Consider the following 7,539-nt stretch of genomic DNA (forward strand, 5'->3'; position numbering starts at 1 on the left):
AAAATATATTATAAATATTATGAAAATAAATGATGTAGGCAATGCATTGCCTACCATATTTACAAATGCACCAATTTATAAGCTAGCTAAGACTATATGAAAAATAATGCTACTTTGCAGTCACCTTCTTTTTTATCAGTGGATCAGGATCCTCTACTAAATCTCGCATAAAAGCATAATACATAATATCCAGATACAATCCCCCTTGTTGTTGTGGGCACTATACATAATTAATACTTGCATTAACACATACACAAATTGAAAGATACTTTGTATTGTATTCCAAAGAAACTAAGCTTACTGTCACATAGTTCCAATTTGGATTTGGATTCATCTTTCTCTTTCCTTTGGACATATTTGATGTCTTGATCTCACTGAAAATGAAAATGCATTTGTTTCATTCTCATTATTTTCAAGATAGAATCAAATATACAATGAAAAATACAATAAATAAAGACTAAACTCACGTGTTTACTAATAATTTAAAAAATTTGGATCCGTGCCCCCTCGAAAAATCTTTTTAAAGAATCCAACCAAGACACTTCCATTGATGGTATGTCAAGAACCATTAAGACCCAATGCCCTCTACATGACCCAGTTATGTGGATACAAATTCAATTAAGTACTTTTAATTATATAACCAATCGGAAAAAATAAATAAAAATAAAAATAAAATAATTTTAATTATATGAAAATAATGTATATGTACTACAAATGTATAAACACAGTTACCCCTGTGTTGAAAGGAATTAAAAGCACACGATCACCGTGTTCTTGACCAACTTCTGAATATATCGAGCCTTCTCATCATCTTTTGTATAAATAGTAAAACTTTTCGGGTTACCAAATGCATACTTTGCTCGAAAGCAATTCCAAAAGTCGGATATAAATATCTACAACATATATATACATTCTGTTAAGTCGTCGTGATATGAAAAGTTAAATTATAACTAACACAAATAAGTTCACCAAATTATTCATACCTCATGTAGGAGATAATGCAGCTACCATTTAACATTCTCTTCTCACACACATCCATCAACTCATCTTTTTGAAACTTCATTACTTCCTCCATCTCATCATGGAAAAGAGTTCCAACCATTGGAACTTCTATAAAAGCGTTTTTTCTTTCACTATTTTGTCGACACAATCCACAAACTTTCGATCTTATATTGAATCTGCCCCGAAGAAGGAATACGCTTCTCTACCTAACAAAAAGTTGATGAACAAAATTGATGTTTATATAACAAAATTAAATAAATTACCATACAAATATCTATATCCTTATACTACCTCGTCACTTTTAAGTATCACAAGTTCCTTAGGCCATGCCACAAACGAAGTTTCTTGCATCTTTAACAAATACATGTTCATCGCCGTTTCGAACTGGGAGAAAGGCATCACCACACAATGCTTTATTTATTGAGACCTTCATATATGACTCTCCCAAAGGCATGTTGTGAACGGTATCCTCTGGCCCCTTCCTTGCTAAAAACACGATAGCCGACAACAATGTTGTCTTTATATCCCAATGCCAATCTACAATCTTGGTCCTATAACAAATAAGCAAAACAAAGACAAGCATTATCTAGTAACAAATTTGACACAAACATTTAATCAACCTTTTTAATTAAGAAAATATTTTTTTTACCTTCCCATATTTAGCTTTAAGTTTTTCGGAATCCACAATGCTCTTTCTGTTGTCTATTTTTGACTATACGACAAAGTGTACATCAAGTTAGTATATGTGAAGCACTTGGAATAAAAGAATGAAAAAAAACTACGTATCATTCCCTGCATTTACTCCTATAACAAATAAGCAAAACAAAAACAACATTATCTAGTAACAAATTTGACACAAACATTTAATCAACCTTTTTTAATTAAGAAAATATTTTTTTACCTTCCCATCTTTAGCTTTAAGTTTTTCGGAATCCACAATGCTCTTTCCGTTGTCTATTTTTGACTATATGACGAAGTGTACATCAAGTTAGTATATGTGAAGCACTTGGAATAAAGGAATGAAAAAAGCTATGTATCATTCCCTGCATTTATTATACCACAATGAATATAACATGGTTAAGGCAACTATAGAATGAGCTTACCTGTACATTTTTTGACTTAAGAATGAGTCACACCTTTTTTTTGTTGACCACCATCTTTTCTCTATACATTAAATATGACTTAAGTATGTAGAATTTTTGTTGTCATTTTTGTTGACCACCATCTTTTTTTTGTTGACCACCATCTTTTCTCTATACATTTTTTGACTTAAGTTAAAGAGAACACTCGAAATATGTAGAAAATCAAAAATACAAATTTAAAAGCCAAAAAACTTACCTGCTTAGACTTGCTAATCACCTTATGCCTATTATCACTTTTGGCACTATTGGATTCCACATTTTCTAATGGCAACAAGTTGACGAGTTTTGGTCCTTGCTTGAGCAACTTCGCCAACGATTTAAATGTCGTCGGTTGGTGAATTAGTCTCACCTTGTTCTTTAAGCACATGTAGCACCAAAATTTTCAACTTTCGTTTTTGAGCTTCTTTCTCTTTCAACTTCACTTCCAAATCCTCGTGATATTTCTTTGATCTTTTATTAGGAAGATTGAAGTACATAATGGGAGTCGATATTGTCCACCCGCCTCTAACTTCGACCATAGGCTCGGAGTTCCCAATGCCATAGTAAGTATGTCATTCTTTCCTTCCGTTGCCAAAACCCCCTCCTCTACCTTATTTTTCAGCTCCTCCTGCAAAAATAGATATAAAATTCAAAATCAACGAATGGCGACCACAGGCTGTTCTAAGAAGAGGCGAAGACGGCGGATTTTCAAGATTGTCATTCGTTTTACGCAAGAGTAGTATATCGTTAAAACCATCATAGAAAACTTAGTCAATGTGTAGGAGATAATATCGATATGTAAATAATTAAGCTAATTTATGATCGGATTATTCTTATCTTTCTTCAGACAGAGAAGATGAGTAGATATCGATATATTGGAATTGCAGATCTTGCCAACACCTCAACTTCAGTTGGCGAGATACGTGTCAAGCGTGTGGTGACTCGAGATCTGGTGAAAGTTATGGTTCAACTGGATTGTGTGGACCTGCCATACTTCAGCGACCGGTGCCGCGACCTGGAAGGAACGTGGTGTTCACAACTTTGCAAGCCGTATGATCTCGCTTTTAAGTGTGGTGCCCTTAGGAATGAATCGACATCGTGTATCAAAACGCCATGCCATGTTCTGTAGATTACATAGACCGCTCGGGTTGGAGATCGGGTGACTGGATTTACATAACCTACATCTTTAGATGGATGTTGACATTCATATAGCAGAAGCAATGATTAAAATCTTGCACATTTTCTTAGTCACAGCTGACATACTCTTGAGCATTAGATGATGATAACTGCAAGAACCTTTACTTAACTAAAAATATTCTCTTAATGGTCTTAAACAGGTCTGACTGCAATGAGCACAACTTTGCAAACAGAGGAGAATGTTACAGATGTAACACACCAAGGGGCTACAACACCAACACATAAATTTATACTTCACGTAAGGGACATTTGCCACAGCCAACTTATTGCTAACAAACTAATAAAATATAGAATTGAAAGTCTAAGACATTCGTGGTTTCCGTTTCAGGTCGTGCGGTCTAAGAACTAAGAAGAAAACCAAAAAGGAGTCTAGTCTAATATCCAGTCCTCCCCACACACCCCCACTTATGTCAAATTGTAATTCTAAGTAGCCTGAGCAAACAATGGATGAAGATCGAAACCTTGTTAAGGGAATCAGTTTTCACTTTGTTAGCTTTCCCATAGCAGGTATTATAATGTAACTGGCGTAAATTTTATCTAATAATCAACGTGTCTTTGTGCGTCAAAGGTCTCTGTGTACAGTAATTCCTCTCAATTTTAAGCTTATAAACAAAACTTCAGTACAAGTTTCAAACAGTGTAAAACAAGCCAACTGCTCACTATAAATATTTCAATTTCGTTACAGCCTAAACTGCGATACGGAAAATGGTGCTAATTATTATAATATCTGAACTTATCACGGATGACAATCTATTATCAATTCAACATGCACAGTCCCTCCGTATGATATGGATGATCTCTAACAACATGCACACACTCTCCATTTCTGGGATTCCAGATCCTATTGCTAACAAACTAATAAAATATAGCCATTTCTGACATTTGCCACAGCCAACTTATTGCTAACAAACTAATAAAATATAGAATTGAAAGTCTAAGGCATTCGTGGTTTCCGTTTCAGGTCGTGCGGTCTAAGAACTAAGAAGAAAACCAAAGAGGAGTCTAGTCTAATATCCAGTCCTCCCCACACACCCCCACTTATGTCAAATTGTAATTCTAAGTAGCCTGAGCAAACAATGGATGAAGATCGAAACCTTGTTAAGGGAATAAGTTTTCACTTTGTTAGCTTTCCTATAGCAGGTATTATAATGTAACTGGCATAAATTTTATCTAATAATCAACGTGTCTTTGTGCGTCAAAGGTCTCTGTGTACAGTAATTCCTCTCAATTTTAAGCTTATAAACAAAACTTCAGTACAAGTTTCAAATAGTGTAAAACAAGCCAACTGCTCACTATAAATATTTCAATTTCGTTACAACCTAAACTGCGATATGGAAAATGGTGCTAATTATTATAATATCTGAACTTATCACGGATGACAATCTATTATCAATTCAACATGTCAGTCCCTCCGTATGATATGGATGATCTCTAACAACATGCACACACTCTCCATTTATGGGATTCCAGATCCTCAATGATGCATCCTCTGAACCAGTACAAACCATTTTACCATCAGGGGTAAAATCACCACAAGTGACAGTGCTACTATGACTAGAAAACATATTCAAAAAGACATTCTTGTCACCATTCCACATCCATGCTATGGAATCCTCTAAACCAGCTAAGACCACATATCCTCTTGGATGCCACCTAACCCACTCAATACCCCCTCCTGGACCTTCAAGTGTACACTTGAGACTACCTGAAGTGATGTCCCACACTTGAATAAGTCCATCAAACCCTCCAGAAGCGAGGAGCTTCCCGTCATAACTAAAGGCTAAACAAGTAACGGAGTCTCTATGCCCTGGGAGCTCTTTAGCCCAATCCCCATGACCAATCTTCCACATAAATCCCTTGTCATCTCCACCTCCCTTTGCCAATAGTGTGGCTCGGTGGACTGGTCGCAACCGCATAAAGTTCACCAGTATGACCAGTAAACAAATGTATTAAACAGTAATTGATGTGGTTCAAATTTTGTAAGTTAAGTTTTGGCTATGATGGAGATAGGACAGCACATTCCACACAATCCCCTTCAATAGGGATATTATGTAAAACCCAGCGTCCCAGCCTATAAGAAGTAAGACCTGAAAGAATATATTAAAGGGATGGGTTAATGAGTACGGAGCCCCTTAATCCCCACGAACCGGATTTACAGATACGTCACAGAAGGGGCACGGAGACCCTCTTCTTGCTGTCTTGCCATCATTTCATGGAATTAAGGACTAGGGATGGAGGTCTAAAGATGATAGTACTATGAAACTCTGATACTCAGATACTCAACTACTATTTGTGAGAATAATGGAACTGGCTTTTTACCCGTCAAAAAAATGACCCTACCGTAAACAGAGTACTATCAGAGTACTATTACAGCTCTAAGTTACATAGTACTATTACAGCGGTACTATCAGAGTACTAACAGAAACAGAGTACTATTACAGCTCTAAGTTATATCCATTCATGGAGCAAAATACAAGGCCAGATCAGATCTCATCGACAATTTATGGTAGCCGAGGGCCGGAGCGAGTGAGGCAGTCAGGCAGATAGTGGCTTTGGGCTATTTCCCACAGGATCGACCTTATTGTATTGATTAGGGACAGTTGCTTGCTATGGCTTACTCAATAGGGGATACCCTGATCTTTATTTCCGTATCGTCGAGGAAGTTTAAAGATCACTCCACTTAAAAAGGAGAGGAAGCTTTCAAGAAAGGAAGCCTTGGAGGGATAAGCGGCGAAGTCAAAGGTAGCAAGCAAAGGCTGTGAAAAGCCATGCCCGTAGAAGCTTTGAAAGCTATCTCTCAAAAGGGGTTTGGAACCGAACCCTGATGGAAAGGTGCCTAGAAGTGCCTACTACTAGACTACATTCAATCTCAGGTCGGAGCGTTCATCGTTATGCTTGCTAGTTCAGTAAAAAAAAAAAATCATAAATCGAAGCTAGATCAAGCTAGATAGGGAACCACATCATCTAGATCAGTACAAAAATACATCAATATATCAAGCTAGGTATCCTACACAATATCAAATATGCTTCGCAAACACACATACAATGATGAGCTTGATACTTACAATCTTTTGAACTACCTCCTTTGTGGCATCATCAGCATATTCACCACTTTTGTCTTGTCGAGCTAAACGCCACAAAAGAGATCTATCATCTTCATCAATAGGTATCCCAGCTTCTATCTATTATCAATTACAAATAACCAAACCAATCAAGTAATATTAGATTACCTACGTTGGTTTTATCTAACAAACTTAAATATAATATCTACTTACCATCTTATCGACAAGGCCATCATAACCTAATTTGCTTAGTCGATGGTTATACTTGTTCAAGTTTCTTCTTTCCAATTGAATCTTGCTTAGTTCCTAACAGCCCAAATGAAAATAGTATATTAGTTTATCACACCTTAACAAAATTATAAATTTATTAAAAATGAAAATTCAAAGGAAATGACAGATATATACCTGGAACTCTTCCGATAACCTTATTTTTACAAATTTCTCCCAATCTTGCTTCTTAACATTCGGATAGATTTTTGGTGGATTCATTAGATCGGGGTCATCTATGTAAGGTATGACAAAATATTTTGTGCAATAATTCTTAAATTTCGCCATATCTTACCACATTCTTTGCAATCCTTTTTTTCTTAAACTTAGGATCTGCCTCAAATTTTTCCTACAAATAACCAAGGCAGAGATGAGTCTACACTTCTATAAAGACAACAATAATAATTCAAAATCAGTATAATAGGAAAAAAAACCACTTACCAGCACTGAATCCCATACATCATCTTTTATTTGCTTGTCAACTTTTGTTTAGTTTGGGTACTCAGCTAGTGGAACCATATTTTTAACTAGTGTGCCAACCCAATACTAAACTAAACTCGCTCAATAAATGCACCTTTGATCTTTTCCTTTCAGATTAAACTCCACCACAAGCTTACCTTTAAAATGCTTAGTGAGTGAAAGCTTTTTTTAGCTTGACCACTAACACTTATAATATTGTCACCTTCCTCGATTGGATGCTTCCTTTTTTCTCGAGATGATTTGGCACTTGTTTTGGATCCATATCTAACTAAACCTTACAAAAAAACTATAGAATAGGAAAATCATTAGAAGATGACATGATCAGTAGCAATAAGCATGTCTATGGCAAAAACTTGATATCATAATTTGAACAGAACCAAAATAATCTTAAGGACAATACATAAATGACA

At 35.8% G+C, this 7,539-nt stretch overlaps 1 pseudogene; it reads right to left on the reverse strand.

Moving 5' to 3' along the window:
• Positions 1–4,714: 4,714 nt before the first annotated feature.
• Positions 4,715–5,526, reverse strand: LOC147488989 (uncharacterized; annotated as a pseudogene).
• Positions 5,527–7,539: the final 2,013 nt, after the last annotated feature.

Source organism: Coptis chinensis, chromosome 7 (genome assembly GCF_015680905.1).
Source record: "Coptis chinensis isolate HL-2020 chromosome 7, ASM1568090v1, whole genome shotgun sequence".
Classification (NCBI taxonomy): Eukaryota; Viridiplantae; Streptophyta; class Magnoliopsida; order Ranunculales; family Ranunculaceae; genus Coptis; species Coptis chinensis.